A 19,772-nucleotide genomic window follows, 5' to 3' on the forward strand; every position below is an offset into this window, starting at 1 on the left:
AGAACGAACGAACGAACGAACGAACGAACGAACGAACAACGAAACGAACGAACGAACGAACGAACGAACGAACGAACGAACGAAGAACGAACGAACGAACGAACGAACGAACGAACGAACGAACGAACGAACAACGAACGAACGAACGAACGAACGAACGAACGAACGAAAGAACGAACGAACGAACGAACGAACGAACGAACGAACGAACGAACGAACGAACGAACGAACGAACGAACGAACGAACGAACGAACGAACGAACGAACGAACGAACGAACGAACGAACGAACGAACGAACGAACGAAGAACGAACGAACGAACGAACGAACGAACGAACGAACGAACGAACGAACGAACGAACGAACGAACGAACGAACGAACGAACGAACGAACGAACGAACGAACGAACGAACGAACGAACGAACGAACGAACGAACGAACGAACGAACGAACGAACGAACGAACGAACGAACGAACGAACGAACGAACGAACGAACGAACGAACGAACGAACGAACGAACGAACGAACGAACGAACGAACGAACGAACGAACGAACGAACGAACGAACGAACGAACGAACGAACGAACGAACGAACGAACGAACGAACGAACGAACGAACGAACGAACGAACGAACGAACGAACGAACGAACGAACGAACGAACGAACGAACGAACGAACGAACGAACGAACGAACGAACGAACGAACGAACGAACGAACGAACGAACGAACGAACGAACGAACGAATCGAAACGAACGATACGAACGAACGAACGAACGAACTAACGGAACGAACGGAACGAACTAACGAACGACACGAACGAACGAACGAACGAAACGAACGAACGAACGAACTAACGAACGAACTAACGAACAACGAACGAACGAACGAACTAACGAACGAACGAACGAACGAACGAAACGAACGAACGAACGAAACTTAACGAACTAACGAACAGAACGAACTGAACGAACGAAAACGAAATCTAACTAACTACCTAACGAACTACGAACTAACGAACTAACCTAACTAACTAACGAACTAACTAACTAACTAACGAACTAACTAACTAACTAATAACTAACTAACCTAACTAACTAAACCTAACTAAACTAACTAACTAACTAACTAACTAACTAACGAACGTAACTACCGTAACTACCTAACTCGAAGCAAATTTTTCATTTCGTATTTCCAGGAACTTTAATAAATTTCCTGTAAAACAGGAATAGAATTTCTTAAATAGGAATGGAAATCTCAGAATTAAAATAAGTGAGTTCTGAAATACAACAGGAGTTTACAAATTTCCGAAATAGAATTAGAAAATTCTGAATTATAATTGTTATTTTCTGAAATATAATTAGAAACTTGAAATATAATTAGAAATTTCTGAAATTTAATTGCAAAGATATGAAATACAATTAGAAATATGGTCCGATAATCTCGCGATTGCAGCACAATCAATATAATCATGAAGGTTTAAATAGTATGCTGGCACCGTGGAACGATATAGTCCATTTTCACTATAACAAAATCCTTATCAATAAAGCATACGACCCATTTGGGCCCTGTACAGATTGATAAACGTGGCTAGATCGTCTTAGAAGCTAATAACGATCCATAAAATATACACTTTCGTGGATCTTTGACCAATATTTCGAATTGGTATTAATGAATGATAAGATAATGATAAAAAAAATTTCTCATTTCGTCCCACTGCTACTCTGCTGCGTTGCGTATGAGTATTAAACAACAAATTGTAATAATTGTTGCTGCTCACTGCTGTTGTCGATATATTATGTGCTCGTATTACACATGTTTTTTCTGTTGTTGCTTTTTTCAATTTTGTTTTCATATTTGTTGTTGTTTTTCTGTTGTATACAATATTATGCCTACAGTGTTATTCAAGGTTATTTACTCATATCAACTTGTTGTTTTGTACTGTTGTTGTTGTCTGCTTAATTGAATGTCATCATATACAATATTGAGAATGAAACAGCAACAAACGTGCATTTTTTTTATTATGATGATCATGATGACGATAATGTTGTTGTAAGATTTTTATTTTGGCAACAGAAAAAAATTCTACCTGTGATCAGAAATTCAACCTAACTTGTTGAAATACTTCCTATAAATGAGCAAAAAAAAAAAAAAATAAACACCCAAAAATCCAGTCATGTTTAGTAGGAACTAAAAAGTTAATAGTAAACGTAGCTATAGCTAAACGAATGAAGGGGTTATTTTGGAGTTTGTTGTTTATAGCAGAGGAGACATTGGATGCACAAACAATATTTATAAAACCCAGCTTCTGTTTAAACCAGCCAGAGTACAGCTGATCACACTTGTGCATTGTTTGCCAAAGGATGATTTTGACCTTGCTGTCACTGGCTATATGAACCTGTTGTTAATGTTAATGATGTTGTTATTGTTGCTGATGATGATTAAAAGTTCTTATGTTGTACACATATTAACAATACGATATGAATTGTTCTCATGACCCATATCTGTGAATAATTGGAGAACGATTTTTTTTGCTTGGAAACAGAATACACATGCATTAAACTACTGGTATATTGGGGTATTATGTAATATTCTCCCTGCTTTTTCTAGAAGATGTTTTAAAGCAGACATTGTGGTTTTGGCTACACATAGAAAAATGTATATTACTTTATTTGATGTAATTTAACGACAAATCAAATTCTATAAAAACTAAACTTCTAAAAGTTTAAAACTCCAAAATATAAAGACTGCAGTCTGGATTATAATCTAGACTACAGTCTAAGCTATTGTCTAGATTACAATGGGCTCTTGCCTAGGCTCCAGACTATAGTACAGACTATAGTTTAGTCTATAGTCCGGACTATAGTCTAGTCTATAGTCCAGACTATAGTCCAGTCTAGTCTATAGTCCAGACTATAGTCCAGTCTATAGTCCAGACTATAGTGCAGTCTACAGTCTAGTCTATAGTCCAGACTATAGTCTAGTCTATAGTACAGTCTAGTTTATAGTACAGTCTAGTCTATAGTGCAGTCTAGTCTATAGTCCAGTCTAGTTTATAGTCCAGACTATAGTTTAGTCTATAGCCCAGACTATAGTCTAGTCTATAGTCCAGACTATAGTCTAGTCTATAGTCCAGACTATAGTCTAGTCTATAGTCTAGACTATAGTCTAGTCTATAGTCCAGACTATAGTCTAGTCTATAGTCCAGACTATAGTCTAGTCTATAGTCCAGACTATAGTCTAGTCTATAGTCCAGACTATAGTCTAGTCTATAATCCAGACTATAGTCTAGTCTATAATCCAGACTATAGTCTAGTCTATAGTCCAGACTATAGTCTAGTCTATAGTCCAGACTATAGTCTAGTCTATAGTCCAGACTATAGTCTAGTCTATAATCCAGACTATAGTCTAGTCTATAGTCCAGTATAAAGTCCAGACTATAGTCTAGTCTATAGTCCAGAATATAGTCCAGACTATAGTCAAGTCTACAGTCCAGAATATAGTCCAGACTATAGTCCAGTCTATAGTCCGGACTATAGTCTAGTCTATAGTCCAGACTATAGTCCAGACTATAGTCCAGACTATAGTCCAGACTATAGTCCAGACTATAGTCCAGACTATAGTCCAGACTATAGTCCAGACTATAGTCTAGTCTATAGTCCAGACTATAATACGGGCTATAGTCTAGTCTATAGTCCAGACTAAAGTCCAGTCTAGTCTATAGTCCAGACTATAGTCCAGACTATAGTCCAGTCTATAGTCCAGAATATAGTGCAGTCTACAGTCTAGTCTATAGTCCAGTCTAGTTTATAGTCCAGACTATAGTTTAGTCTATAGCCCAGACTATAGTCTAGTCTATAGTCCAGACTATAGTCTAGTCTATAGTCCAGACTATAGTCTAGTCTATAGTCCAGACTATAGTCTAGTCTATAGTCCAGACTATAGTCTAGTCTATAGTCCAGACTATAGTCTAGTCTATAGTCCAGACTATAGTCTAGTCTATAGTCCAGACTATAGTCTAGTCTATAGTCCAGACTATAGTCTAGTCTATAGTCCAGACTATAGTCTAGTCTATAGTCCAGACTATAGTCTAGTCTATAGTCCAGACTATAGTCTAGTCTATAGTCCAGACTATAGTCTAGTCTATAGTCCAGACTATAGTCTAGTCTATAGTCCAGACTATAGTCTAGTCTATAGTCCAGACTATAGTCTAGTCCAGACTATAGTCTAGTCTATAGTCCAGACTATAGTCTAGTCTATAGTCCAGACTATAGTCTAGTCTTTAGTCCAGACTATAGTCTAGTCTATAGTCCAGACTATAGTCCAGACTATAGTCCAGACTATAGTCTAGTCTATAGTCCAGACTATAGTCTAGTCTATTGTCCAGACTATAGTCTAGTCTATTGTCCAGACTATAGTCTAGTCTATTGTCCAGACTATAGTCTAGTCTATTGTCCAGACTATAGTCTAGTCTATAGTCCAGACTATAGTCTAGTCTATAGTCCAGACTATAGTCTAGTCTATAGTCCAGACTATAGTCTAGTCTATAGTCCAGACTATAGTCTAGTTTATAGTCCAGACTATAGTCTAGTCTATTGTCCAGACTATAATCTAGTCTATAGTCCAGACTATAGTCTAGTCTATAGTCCAGACTATAGTCTAGTCTATAGTCCAGACTATAGTCTAGTCTATAGTCCAGACTATAGTCTAGTCTATAGTCCAGACTATAGTCTAGTCTATAGTCCAGACTATAGTCTAGTCTATAGTCCAGACTATAGTCTAGTCTATAGTCCAGACTAGACTATAGTCTAGTCTATAGTCCAGACTATAGTCTAGTCTATAGTCCAGACTATAGTCTAGTCTATAGTCCAGACTATAGTCTAGTCTATAGTCCAGACTATAGTCTAGTCTATAGTCCAGACTATAGTCTAGTCTATAGTCCAGACTATAGTCTAGTCTATAGTCCAGACTATAGTCTAGTCTATAGTCCAGACTATAGTCTAGTCTATAGTCCAGACTAGTCTAGTCTAGTCCAATAGTCTATAGTCCAGACTATAGTCTAGTCTATAGTCCAGACTATAGTCTAGTCTATAGTCCAGACTTTAGTCTAGTCTATAGTCTAGTCTATAGTCTAGACTATAGTCTAGTCTACAGTCCACACTATAGTCTAGTCTACAGTCCACACTATAGTCTAGTCTATAGTCCAGACTATAGTCTAGTCTATAGTCCAGTCTAGTCTATAGTCCAGACTATAGTCTAGTCTATAGTCCAGACTATAGTCCAGACTGTAGTCCAGACTGTAGTCCAGACTGTAGTCCAGACTGTAGTCCAGACTATAGTCTAGTCTATAGTCCAGACTATAGTCTAGTCTATAGTCCAGACTATAGTCTAGTCTATAGTCCAGACTATAGTCTAGTCTATAGTCCGGAATATAGTCTAGTCATCAGTCTAGTCAATAGTCCATGCTTTAGTATAGTCTATAGTCTAGTCTATAGTATAGGCTATAGCCTAGTTTATAGTCTAGTCTATAGTCTAGTCTATAGAAGTTCTATCTAATTTCTTTCACTGCACATACACACATATATTTTCAATTTCGGCTTTTAAAAAATCAATGAAATGAAAACTGAAATTTCAATGTCAAAACCGTTAAGAGCAAGGATTTTGTCAGAAGACTTATACATCAGGCAACAAGTTGCAATAAAAAAGAACGCAGAAGGAACACGGAAACACATTTACAAGTCATTTATTGTAAATTAAATGTAGTGCAATACATTTAATTATGATACAAATCAGCACGATTTTGGACAATATAAATTGGATTCTTGGGAGTAAAGACAGAACAAATAAAAAACTTCAACTATAAATTATAATCATTATTATAAAATTCAACAGTATTCTCATGCAACTTGTTTTTGTTAACACTTTACCAAAAGATATTTGTCTGGGTTTCTTTTTTGGTTGTAATTGTTTGCAATTGTTTAACCAACACTTGATAACCAAACAATAGTTCCATACTTGTATGATATTAATGATTGTGTTCAATTGTTTAGTTTGTTTTTTTTAACTTTTTTGCGCTCTTTTATTTATTTGCTGTGCTATTTTTTGACGTTTTTAGTTTTTGTTGTAGTATGTATGTATTAGTTTAAAGGTAAACGCGTAACAAATTTCGCCTTTAATTGTCGTAGTTGAGACAGATTATAAGCAGATCAGCTCTCTAAATATTGACCTTGCATTGAATTGTTTGGAATTGTTAAAATAGTACAAAAACACACGCTCATACAGAAATTATTGAAACCGCAAACATATAAAAACAATAATAACAACAACAGTATTAACATTAATAAAACTTATAGATTTATTGCCAATAACACAAACAGAAAAAAAACTGCCAACCCATATGAGCTTTCAAACATTTGTGTCTATTTTTATTTATTTGTTTAGAAAATAACACCAAACAATATATAGTACAACTGTATCAATACTATTGGCTAAGTCTAAAACTCGATTCTTGGTTATAGACAAAACATCAAGGTTAACGGGAAAACCGATTAAAATTGTGTAAGATATATTTTGATTTTTAGCTATAGTTTAGTCTATAGTATATAGTCTAAATAGTCTAGTCGATAGTCTATGTCTAGCCTATAGTCTAGTCTATAGTCTAGCCTATAGTCTAGTCTATAGTCTAGCCTATAGTCTAGTCTATAGTCTAGTCTATAGTCTAGCCTACAGTCTAGTCTATAGTCTAGTCTAGTCTAGTCTATAGTCTAGTCTATAGTCTAGTCTATAGTCTAGTCTATAGTCTAGTCTATAGTCTAGTCTATAGTCTAGTCTATAGTCTAGTCTATAGTCTAGTCTATAGTCAAGTCTAGTCTATAGTCTAGTCTATAGTCTAGTCTATAGTCTAGTCTATAGTCTAGTCTATAGTCTAGTCTATAGTCTAGTCTATAGTCTAGTCTATAGTCTAGTCTATAGTCTAGTCTATAGTCTAGTCTATAGTCTAGTCTATAGTCTAGTCTATAGTCTAGTCTATAGTCTAGTCTATAGTCTAGTCTATAGTCTAGTCTATAGTCTAGTCTATAGTCTAGTCTATAGTCTAGTCTATAGTCTAGTCTATAGTCTAGTCTATAGTCTATAGTCTAGTCTAAGTCTAGTCTATAGTCTAGTCTATAGTCTAGTCTATAGTCTAGTCTATAGTCTAGTCTATATTCTAGTCTATATTCTAGTCTATAGTCTAGTCTATAGTCTAGTCTATAGTCTAGTCTATAGTCTAGTCTATAGTCTAGTCTATAGTCTAGTCTATAGTCTAGTCTATAGTCTAGTCTATAGTCTAGTCTATAGTCTAGTCTATAGTCTAAGTCTATAGTCTAGTCTATAGTCTAGTCTATAGTCTAGTCTATAGTCTAGTCTATAGTCTAGTCTATAGTCTAGTCTATAGTCTAGTCTATAGTCTAGTCTATAGTCTAGTCTATAGTCTAGTCTATAGTCTAGTCTATAGTCTAGTCTATAGTCTAGTCTATAGTCTAGTCTATAGTCTAGTCTATAGTCTAGTCTATAGTCTAGTCTATAGTCTAGTCTATAGTCTAGTCTATAGTCTAGTCTATAGTCTAGTCTATAGTCTAGTCTATAGTCTAGTCTATAGTCTAGTCTATAGTCTAGTCTATAGTCTAGTCTATAGTCTAGTCTATAGTCTAGTCTATAGTCTAGTCTATAGTCTAGTCTATAGTCTAGTCTATAGTCTAGTCTATAGTCTAGTCTATAGTCTAGTCTATAGTCTAGTCTATAGTCTAGTCTATAGTCTAGTCTATAGTCTAGTCTATAGTCTAGTCTATAGTCTAGTCTATAGTCTAGTCTATAGTCTAGTCTATAGTCTAGTCTATAGTCTAGTCTATAGTCTAGTCTATAGTCTAGTCTATAGTCTAGTCTATAGTCTAGTCTATAGTCTAGTCTATAGTCCATAGTCTAGTCTATAGTCTAGTTTTTCGAAATAACTTTTACCCCTATCTAATATCAAATCAATTTGGTTGGCATCAACTAACAACAATAGTTTATTATAATAATTTTTGGCATCGCATGGGAATTGTTAACAATTGATTATCAGCAAACAAACAAACAAAAAATCATCTAAACAACAATGAAAAAAGTCACATGTGTGGTGTAGGTTAGTGATCATGTTTGGTGAGATACTTACTCACATAAACACACACACTCGATAAATCATAAATGATCGCTCGTACTTCACAAACTGACTCAAACTCACACTTCTTGTATGGAGGGGGTATTTTTGCTCATGCGTAACCAAAATTATTATGAATTAATTTTATAGTTTTATTTATTAAGTTGTTTTGTGAGTGTGTTGTTGTTGTTTTTTTGCAAATCATTATTAATTATTTTAGTGTAGGTTTTCTTTTTAAAAGAATTAAGTAAATTAAGTGGTAGAAAAAAAGTTTATAATTTATTGCTGATGAGTTGATTTGATGTCAACAAATAATTCAAATATTAAACGAAAGTTAAGTAAGAAATTTTTTTAATAATGAAAATTAAAATTTCTTTAAAAAACTTTTTAATATTGAAAATTTTGATTTTGGAAAAATTTTGTTAATTTAAAATTGAAAAATTTTTATGAAAAAAGTTTGAATATTGAAAATTTTTTATATTCATCTTTTCAGTATTGAAAAATTTCTATAAGAATATTGAGCATAATTAAATATTGAAAATTTTTAAAAAAAAATTTGAGTATTGAAAAATTTCTATAAGTTAATTTTTAATATTGAAAGTTTTCCATGAAAATCTTTTTAATATTTAAAAATTTCTATAGGAATATTTAAAAGTATTGAATATTGGAAATTTTTTTAATAAAAGTTTGAATATTGAAAATTTTCTATTTTTAATATTGAACATTTTTTATAAGAAACTTTTAATATTAAAAAGTTTTTATGAGAATCTTTTCAGTATTTAAAAATTTCTAGAAGAATATTGAAAATAATTGAATATTGAAAATTTTTATAAGAAAAGTTTAAATATTGCTAATTTTCTATAAGAAACTATTTAATAGTAAAATTTTTCTATATGAGACTTTTCAATATTGAAATATTGAAAACTATATAGTATTAAAAATTTTCTATATGAAATATTTTAATACAAAAATTTATATAATTTAAATTGAAAATATTGAAAATTTTCTATACGATTTTTTAAACATTTTTATAAGAAACATTTCAATATTGATAATTTTCTTTAAGAACTTTTCAATATTGAAAATTTTTTGTAAGAAACTTTTCAATATGAAAACTTTCTACACGAAATTTTTCAATATTAAATATTTTCTATGAGAAACTTTTAATATTGAACATTTTCTGTAAAAATCTTTTCAATATTGAAAATTGTATATAAAAATCTTTGAAAATTGAACATTTTTTATAAGAAAAGTTTCAATATTGAAAAATTTCTATAAGATACTATTAAATTTTAAAAACTATCAAGCGGTTCAATATTTTTTATAAGAAACTTTTGAATATTGAAAAATTTTTATAAGAAATTTTTCAATATTGAATATTATCTATGAGAAACTTTTAATATTGAACATTTTCTGTAAAAATATTTTCAATATTGAACATTTTCTATAAAAGAAATTTGAATATTGAACATTGAAAATTTTCAATAAGAATCGGTTCAATACTTTTTAAATATTAAACGTTCTCTATAAGAAACATTTCAAGTATTGAAGATTTTATATAAAAATCAGTTCTATTTTATAAATTGTATATAAAAATCATTTAAATTTTGAAAATTTTCTATAAGAACCTTTTCAAATATTAAAAGGTTGCTATTAGGTATTTTCAATACTGAAATTTTATTATAAAAAACTTTTCAATTTTGAAAATTTTTTATAAGAATCAGTTCAATTTTGAAAATTGAAAAATAAGACTCTATTTAAATATTGACATTTTTTTTTATAAAAACTTTTCAATTTTGAAAATTTTCTTAAGAATCAATTGAATTTTGAAAATTTTCGGTAAAAAACTTTTCAATATTGAAAATTTTTTTATAAAAAATCTATAAATTTTTAACATTTTATATAAAAATTTTTTCAATATTAAAAAATTTATATTAGAATCTTTTTAACATCGAAAATTTGATATAAGAAGTCTTTCAATATTGAACATTTTCTTTTTTTTTTTCAATATTGAAAATTTTGTTATGAATTTATTTATTCATAAATAAATGTCATTGTGTTAAGCACGTGAATTTGAAACCATTAACCTTCTAATTAAAAAAAAAACAATTTAAATATTATTATTTTGGGGGAATTTTTTAAGAGCTTTAAAAAATTTTGCGGTAAAAAACAACTTTAGTAAAAATTTTCAATGTCAATCCTATATTTTTTATAAATAAAATTATCAAAAAACCAACAAATAAATTTCTCAACAATAGCAACCTTTATAGAAATAATAAATAAAATACTATACTTTAATTTAATTTATTATCATTCATATTTTTTTCTAATTGTTTAATAGCAAATCTAAGATTTTGTATTGAATATAAAGGTACTTGCGCAGATACTTTAATAATTTTTTTTTGGCAATTGTTCAAGTAGCGAACCACAATTGAAATTGGCAAATATATTTTTTATTATTATTATTTATTGTTTTGCTAAGGAAATAAATATTTAATAAATACATCACAATTATACATATTTATTACTTAGACAATGAAATAATAAAAAAAATATTAAAGCTCATATTGAATTATTACGTTAAGACAAGATCCCATTTGACCTTGTCACCTAAAGACCCAATAAACTGTTAAGAGTTTAAAATAAATAAAAAGTATATTATAGGTTGAGAGCAAAAGTTATTTCGCTTAAAAACTAAATTTTTACATTTAAATATTAAAGAAATTATTATTTCTCCTCACTAATATCAATGATATTTCTAAAATTTCGAAAATTTGTTATTTGTTTATTTCAAACCTAATTTGTAATCATGTTTTTCTATTGCGATTTATTTCTTTCCTTTAAATATCTGAAGGTGTGTCAATCAAAAAAAAATTAAAAATTTATATTTAGTTTCATTGAAATATTTGTTGAAACAAACATAATTTCTTATTATAAAATATTTAAATAGAATTTATTTAGTTGTTAAGTTTTTTTTTTATAGGAAGTAACTGCGATTGACATGATAAATGAATAAAAGTAATAAATAAATTGAAAATAAATTATGTAGAAAGTAAAGGTTCATAATAACCGACTATATATTGTAGTCTACACATAGACAATTTTTAAAATTTTCAATATTAAAATAAATCTTAAAGAAAATTTTTGATTTTGAACATATTCTTACAGAAAATTTTTAATATTGAAAAATATTATATATATATATTAAACAGATTCTTATAAAAAATGTTCAATATTGAAAAGTTTCTTATAGTAAATTTTGAATACTGAAGGGTTTGTCTATATTGATCAGGTTTTAATAGAAAATGTTTAATATTAACAAAATTTTTAATTACAAAGTTTTAATTATTGAACAGATTCTTACAGAAAATCTTCAATTTTGAACAGATTCTTATAGAATATTTTCAATATTGAACAGTCTTACATAGAAACTTTTCAATATTTAACAGTATCTCATAAAAAATATTCTATATTAAAAATATTTTTATAGAAATTGTCAATATTGAACAGATTTTTATAGAAAATTTTTAATATTAAAGGTGTTTAATAAATAAATTTCAATATCTAACAGATTCTTATAGAAAAATTTTCAATATTGAAAGGATTTTTATACAAAATGTTATATATTTTACAGATTCTTATAAAAAACTTTAATATTGAATGGATTCTTAAAAAAAATTGAAAATTTGCATATTCTTATAAAAAAATTATCAATATTGAACAGATTCATATAGGAAATCTTCAATATTAAAAAGTTTCTTATTGAAAGTCTTCAATATTAAAAAGTTTCTAATAAAAAATTTTTAATACTGAAGAGATTTTTATATAAGCAGAACAGATTCTTATACAAAATTTTCATTATCGAACAAATTTTTTAAAGAAAATTTTCAATATTGAACTGATATATAAAATATTTTCAATATTGAAGATTCTTACAGAAAATTTTTAATATTTAACAGAATCTTTTAGAATATTTTCAATACTGAACAGATTCTTATAGAAAATTTTCAATATCAAAAGGCTTTAATAGATTAATTTCAATATTTAACAGATTCTTATAAAAAAATTTCAATATCGAAAGAATTTTTATAGATAAATTTCAATCTTTAACAGATTCTTATAAAAATTTTCGATATTGAAAAGATTCTTACAGAAAATTTTCAATTTGGAACAGATTCTTATAGAAAATTTTCAATACTAAAGAAATTTTTATAAAAAATTTCTGTATTGAACTGATTCTTATAGAAATTCTTAATACTGAGCGGGTTTAATAGAACATTTTGAGCTTCTAGAACTGATTATAGATTCTGTTCAATATTGAAGGGATTCTTATAGAAAATTTGAATATTCTTATAAAAAATTATCAATATTGAACAAATTCTTATAGGAAATCTTCAATCATGATAAGTTTCTTATAGAAAATCTTCAAGATTAAAAAGTTTCGAATAAAAAATTTTCAATACTGAAGATATTTTTATATAAAATTTTCTGTATTGAAAGGGTTTTTATAGGAATTCTTATTATTGAAAAGATTTTTATAGAAAGTTATCAATATTGAACAGATTATTATATAAATTTATAATATTGCGATGATTCTTATAGATTAATATCAATATTGAACAGAATTTTACAGTAAAATTTCAATACTGAAGAGATTTTCATAGAAAATTTACAATATTGAAAGAATTTTTATAGATAAATTTAAATATTTAATAGATTCTTGTAAAAATGTTCGATATTGAAAAGATGCTTACAGAAAATTTCCAATATTGAACAGATTTTTATAAAAATGTTCAATATTGAAAGAATTTTTATAGATAAATTTCAATATTTAATAGATTCTTGTAAAAATGTTCGATATTGAAAAGTTTCTTACACAAAATTTTCAATATTGAAGAGATTCTTTAAGAAAATATTTAATACTAAAGAGATTTTTATAAAAAATTGTCAATATTGAACAGATTCTTATAGAAAATGTTCAATACTAAAGAGATTTTTATAAAAATTTTATATATTGAACTGATTCTTATAGAAATTCTCAATATTTTGAACTTCTAGAACAGATTCTTATACAAAATGTTATATACTGTACAGTTTCTTATAAAAAGGTTCAAAATTGAATGAATTTTTGAAGAAAATTGTCAATAATGAATAAATAAAAAAATTTTCATATATGAAAGTTTTCAATTTTTAAAAGTTTTTTACGAAAAATTTCCAATATTAAAAAGATTCTTATAGGAAGATTTCAATATAGTATTTATTCTATATAAAATATTTTCAATATTGAATATATTGTTAAAAAAATTATCAATATTGAATAGATTCTTATAGAAAATGTTCAATACTTAACAGATTCTTATAAAATATTTTCAAAATTGAACTGAATGTTATATAAATTATTCAATATTTAAAAATTTGTTATAGAACATTTTTAATATTAAACGATTTTTATGGAAAATTTACAATATTGTTCAGATTTTTATAGAAAATTTTCAATATTGAAAAGACTTTTATAAAAAAAAAAAATAATATTGAACAGATTTATATAGAAAAGTTTCAATATTTAACATTCTTATAAAAAATTATCAATATTGAAGAGTTTTTTATAGAAAATCTTCAATATTGAACAGATTCATATTTAAAATATTCAATGATGAAAAGTTTCTTATAAAAAATATTCAATACTGAAGAGATTTTTATATAAAATTTTCTGTATTGAACAGGTTTTTATAGGAATTTTTAATATTGAACAGATTCTTATAGAAATTTTCAATATTGTGCAGATTCTTATAGAAAAATTTTAATACTGAACAGAATTTAACAGAAAAATGTCAATACTGAAAAGATTTTTATAGAAAACTTTCAATATTGAAAAATTTTTATGGAAAATATATAATATTGAACGGATTCTTATTCTTTCAATATTGAATAGATTCTTATAAAAAATAGTCAATATAGATTTTTCCAAAAAAATTTCATTATTAAAAAGTCTCTTATAGAAAATTTACAATACAGAAGAGATTTTTATAGAAAGTTTTCCATATTCATCGGGTTCTTATAGAATTTGTTCATATTGAACAGATTCTTATAGAAATTCTCAATAATGAACAGATTCTTATAGAAAAATTTTCAAAATTGACAAGATTTTTATAGAAAAATTTCAATATTAGAAAAATTTTTATAGAAATTTTTCATTATTGAAAAGTGTCTAACAAAAAATTTCAAATACTGAGCAGATGCTTATAAAAAATTTTGAATATTGAAGTGTCTAACAAAAAATTTCTAATATTGAGCAGATTCTTATAGAAAATTTTCAATATTGAAAAGATTTTTTATATTTTTTATTAAATTTAATTTTTTAATAGTTAAAATTTGAAAAGATAGTTAGTACCACCTTAATAAAATCGTTAAAAAATAGTTTTCTTTTGCAAACAAAGTGAATACATTCTAATTTCTTTTTACAACAAAAAAAAAAAAAAAACATTGTGCACAAAATCGATTGTCGAACACTGTTTTATTATTTCCAACAAATCGGAAGTATTTGTTATATTTACAACAAATTTGTATTACGTCAAGGTTGTAATTGGATTGCAAACCTGTGTTTTGTCTTATACTCATTACAATTAAACACAAGTACTTACACACACACACATACATACATACGTAAGAATATATTTAATAATTATAAGCTTTACTAATAAGCAATAACAGCTTAAGTCAAAAACATTTTTTTACCAAAAAATCAAGTTTTATAAATTATTTATAAAGAGCTCGATTTAATTTTATCTATAACTAAAATTTATTAGAAACTAAAGGATTTTATTCTTAAGTCGACTTAAGCTATTATTGCTTGTAATCACTATATTAGATATAATGAACTACACATTGAAATATATAACTAAATAATTAACTTCAGGTGTATAATTAAATAAAATTTATATTTTTATATAAAAGGACTAATTAAGTAGTTAGTTCTATGTCAGTTTCTTTTTTTTTAATATTGCTCTATTGATTTTCTTTTAGTGTATCATATGTGAACAAAAAGGTCTGGTGATGGTGAAACAAATTAGAGGTTTGTTTTTGCGGTGTTTTAAGACTGTGTTTTCAAAGACTTAGCTTTAAATGACGCGTAAATATTTGCCACTGTTACAACAAAAAAATAATTCGCATAATATTATAACGACCAAAACGATTTGCTAAGCTTTCGAATATAGGGCTGGCACTTTTTCCAATATGAAATTATTGTAATTTACATATATGACTCTACTCTACCTTATATTAACTTCGATTTACAGAGTATGTACACAATTTTTGAGATACTGATCTCTTCTATATCTATATATATAATCTGTATATTAATAATATGTATGTATGTTAAATTTTAATGAATCAGGTGTGGAAAATTAAAGAATACTTTTTTAGGATTAAACAAATTTTGACTTTTTGACCGATCTGATTCATTTGTGAACTAGTCCATATAAAGTAGTCTATGAATCAGTTTATAGACTAGACTGAACTGGTTATAGACTAGTTTATGGACTAGCTTATAGACTATTCTATAAACTGGTTTATGAGCTATTCTACACGCAGAGAAAAAACATGGTTGTGGTAACCATGTTCCAAGAGCAACATATTATGGTTAAAATTATGATTGTAGTCTTAACATAATATCGTTATTGTAACAAATTTAAAATATCATATTATGATTAAATACCGTTAAAATTATTTCATCATAATATTTTTCTATTTATCATAATAATATTGTTATACATGATCATATTATGATCCAATGTGTTCAATATTTCGTTCAAAACTATGTATCGAAATCAAAATAAATTTTACTGAAGCAGTAAAATTACAGTTTCTAAGAAAAGTAAAAAAAAAAATATATATATATATATATATATATATATATATATATATATATATATATAAATAAAGATTACATACTTACAATACTTAGCACACTTCGCAAATTTCAATTTGATTCACAAAAACATAACTACATTATTCTATGCAAACTGAAATACTTATACATTTAATGCTATAAACCAAATGAGAATTATTCATTTTATTGTCGCGTAAAAAACACACAAGTTATCTCCGTATGGAAAAGTTGTTTTGTTGTTGTATTAATTTGTTGATGTATCAGCAGACATATAACAACATAACATATAATGGTTTTTTATAACAACATAACATACAATGGTTATATAACATAACATATTATGGTTATTTGCAAGTTTGAATGGTTGTTAATAACAGAATATGTTTTCCTTGTTATCAGTATTTAGTTGTTGTAAAAATAATTATGATTCAGTGAATTATACTCAAATTTATAATTGCCTGGAACATGAAAATGTTTACAGTAACTTAAATATTGTTCAAATCTAATTAAAATAACAATTATATGTTTTTGAAAACAATATATTGTTACAGTAAACATGGAATAGTTGCAGTAACCATTTTGAACCATGTTTTTTCTCTGCGTGTATGCACTAGTCTTTTGACTAGTCAATCGTCTAATCCATTGACTAATCTATTTACTAGACTATGAATCAGTCTTTTGACTAGTCTATTGACTAATCTATGTACCAGTGCATTAAATAGTCTATGGACTAGTCTATTAACTATTCTATTAACTATTCAATTTACTGATTTATGGACTAGTCTATTGATTAGATTATGGACTAGACTATTGACTGGTTTATGAACTAGTCTACTGATTGGTGTGTGAACTATGTAGTTTGTTGACTAATCTGTGGACTAGTCTATTTACTAGTCTATATCTAATAACTCGCCTATGGACTAGTCTATTTACTAATCTATTGACTAGTTTACTGACTAGAATATGGATTAGTCTACAGATTAATCTATGATCTAGTCTATTGACTAGTCTATGGACTTATCTACTTACTGATCTGTGGACTAGTCTATTATATTGTATATCGACAAGTCTATGAACTACCCTATTGACTGGTTATTAGTTATTAACTAATCTATGGGGTAGTCCGTGGGCTAGTCTCTTGACTAGTATATCGACCAGTATACTAATTAACATATGGTCTAGTCTATTGACTAGTCTGTTCATTAATCTGTGAACTAGTTTATTTACTAAACTATAAACCTATTAACTAGTATTCGACTAATGACTAGTATATAGTCCAGTATATTAATTAGTTTATGGACTAGTCTATTAACTACTCTACTTACTAATTATGGTCTAGTCTAATCTATTTAGTAATCTGTGGAGTAGTTTATTGATTAGTCTACTGATCTGTATACTAGTTTATTAAATTTTCTATCGACTAGTTTATGGACAATTCTATTGACTGGTTTATGAACTAACCTGTTGATTAGTCTAAAGACTAGCATATTGACTGGATCTAAGAAGTTTATTGATTAGTATATCGACTATTAACTAGACTATGAACTAGTCTATTGGCTATTCTATGGACTAGTTTACCGACTGGTCTATGAACTAGTCTAATGACTTGTCTATTGACTAGTCTGTGGACTATCTATTGACTTGTCTATTTACCACTATATGGACGAGACTATGTTCTAGCCTATTGACTAGACTATGAACTAGTATATTAACTAGTCCATTGACTGGACTATGGACTAGTCAACTAACTTGTCTTTGGACTAATATATTGAATAGTCTATGGTATAATCTATTGACTATTTCATGAATGCTAAGAAGTATATTTTCCATACTAGACTTTGAACTACTACTAATTAACTATATGAACTAATCTGTAAAATAGTTTATTGATTAGTATATCGGCTAGTCTACTAATTAATCAATGGTATAGTCTATTGACTAGGCTATGAACTAGTCTATTGACTATTCTATGGACTAGTTTACCGACGGGTCTGTGAACTAGTCTAATGGCTTGTCTATTGACTAGTCTGTGGACTATCTATTGACTTGTCTATTTACCAGTATATGGACTAGACTATGGACTAGCCTATTGACTGGACTATGAACTAGTATATTAACTAGTCCATTGCCTGGACTATGGACTAGTCAACTAACTTGTCTTTGGACTAATATATTGAATAGTCTATGATATAATCTATTGACTATTTCATGAATGCTAAGAAGCATATTTTCCATACTAGACTCTGAACTACTACTAACTAACTTAGTCTAGTCTTTTGACTAGTTTACTGACTAGTATATGAACTAATCTGTAAAATAGTTTATTGATTAGTATATCGACTAGTCTACTAATTAATTAATGGTCTAGTCTATTAACTAGGCTATGAACTAGTCTATTGACTATTCTATGGATTAGTTTACCGACTGGTCTATGAACTAGTCTAATGATTTGTCTATTGACTAGTCTGTAGACTATCTATTGACTTGCCTATTTACCAGTATAGGGACTAGACTATGGACTAGCCTATTGACTGGACAATGGACTAGTCTATTAACTAGTCTATTGACTGGACTATGGGCTAGACAACTAACTTGTCTTTGGACTAATATATTGAATAGTCTATTGACTATTAACATGAATGTTAAGAAGTATATTTTCCACCCCTGGCCTAAAATGCAGGTCTATTTGGTGTATGTTGTTTAGTGGCTTAAGAAAATATTTTCATGTTAAAAATCTTGTTGCTGTTGTATTCTGATTCTTGTCAAAATGTTAAAAACAATTCGTATTTTTAATTTGTATTTATTGTAGTTTTAATGTTTAGTGTTTTACACGTGCAAGAGATAACACTGACATTGTTGCCCGGCAAAGGGAAATTCTAAAATCACTAGGATTTTAAGGGGTATTTGGAGATAAAATTCGAGTCAAAAACAATTAAGGGATCACGAATGAAATATCTTATAAGGAGGCTAGGTCCAACAATAATAGAATTAGAAATAGTTACAAAGAATTATTCAGTACCGAGAACAATACGTTATTAAAGTAGGTTCTTTATATAAAGAGAGTTTTTGTATTGGATTTTATGTTAATACCGAGATATTTAGGGTATATATTAACTAGTTTCTCAAGAAGTCTTTAAAGGAAGTATGAGTTTCACATAATTTTCAATTACCCATTTGGCCTACTATTTACCTTTAACACACCTGACAACCCTTTATTTAGATATATGCCTATTCCCCTTCTTTCATTATATATTTCACACATTTTGGTTTCTAACAAATGGCATTTGAATATTTGTTTATAAAGTATAAAGTGTTCGAAACAGCAAACATTTAAATATTTTGTTACAGATTCAATTTAAAATTGTTCAAATAAATTTCTCTAAATTTACGAATATTTTTACAAACTTATATGAATACGCCAGAAAGTGAGTAAAAAGTAATATTACATATGTTTATCTAATTAAATTTATACCAAAGATATAAAAAGAATAAAAGTATTTTAAAATATCTGAAAGAATTCTATAAAAATAAGTGCCTCTTCGTTTACCTTGTCATCAATTAAAGTGAAAAACAAAAAAAATTCAGAACAATTTGGCTATTTCAAGGCAAAATTTACTTAGAATTTTAATTGTTTTTACCTTTCAGTTTAATTGTTTGTTTATTTTAAATTTCTTTTTATTTTTAAGTGTATTTTATTTATTTAAATAA

Source organism: Lucilia sericata, unplaced genomic scaffold, assembly GCF_015586225.1.
Source record: "Lucilia sericata isolate MDLA Ls3-8-SP2 unplaced genomic scaffold, ASM1558622v1 Contig001582F_arrow, whole genome shotgun sequence".
Taxonomy (NCBI): Eukaryota; Metazoa; Arthropoda; class Insecta; order Diptera; family Calliphoridae; genus Lucilia; species Lucilia sericata.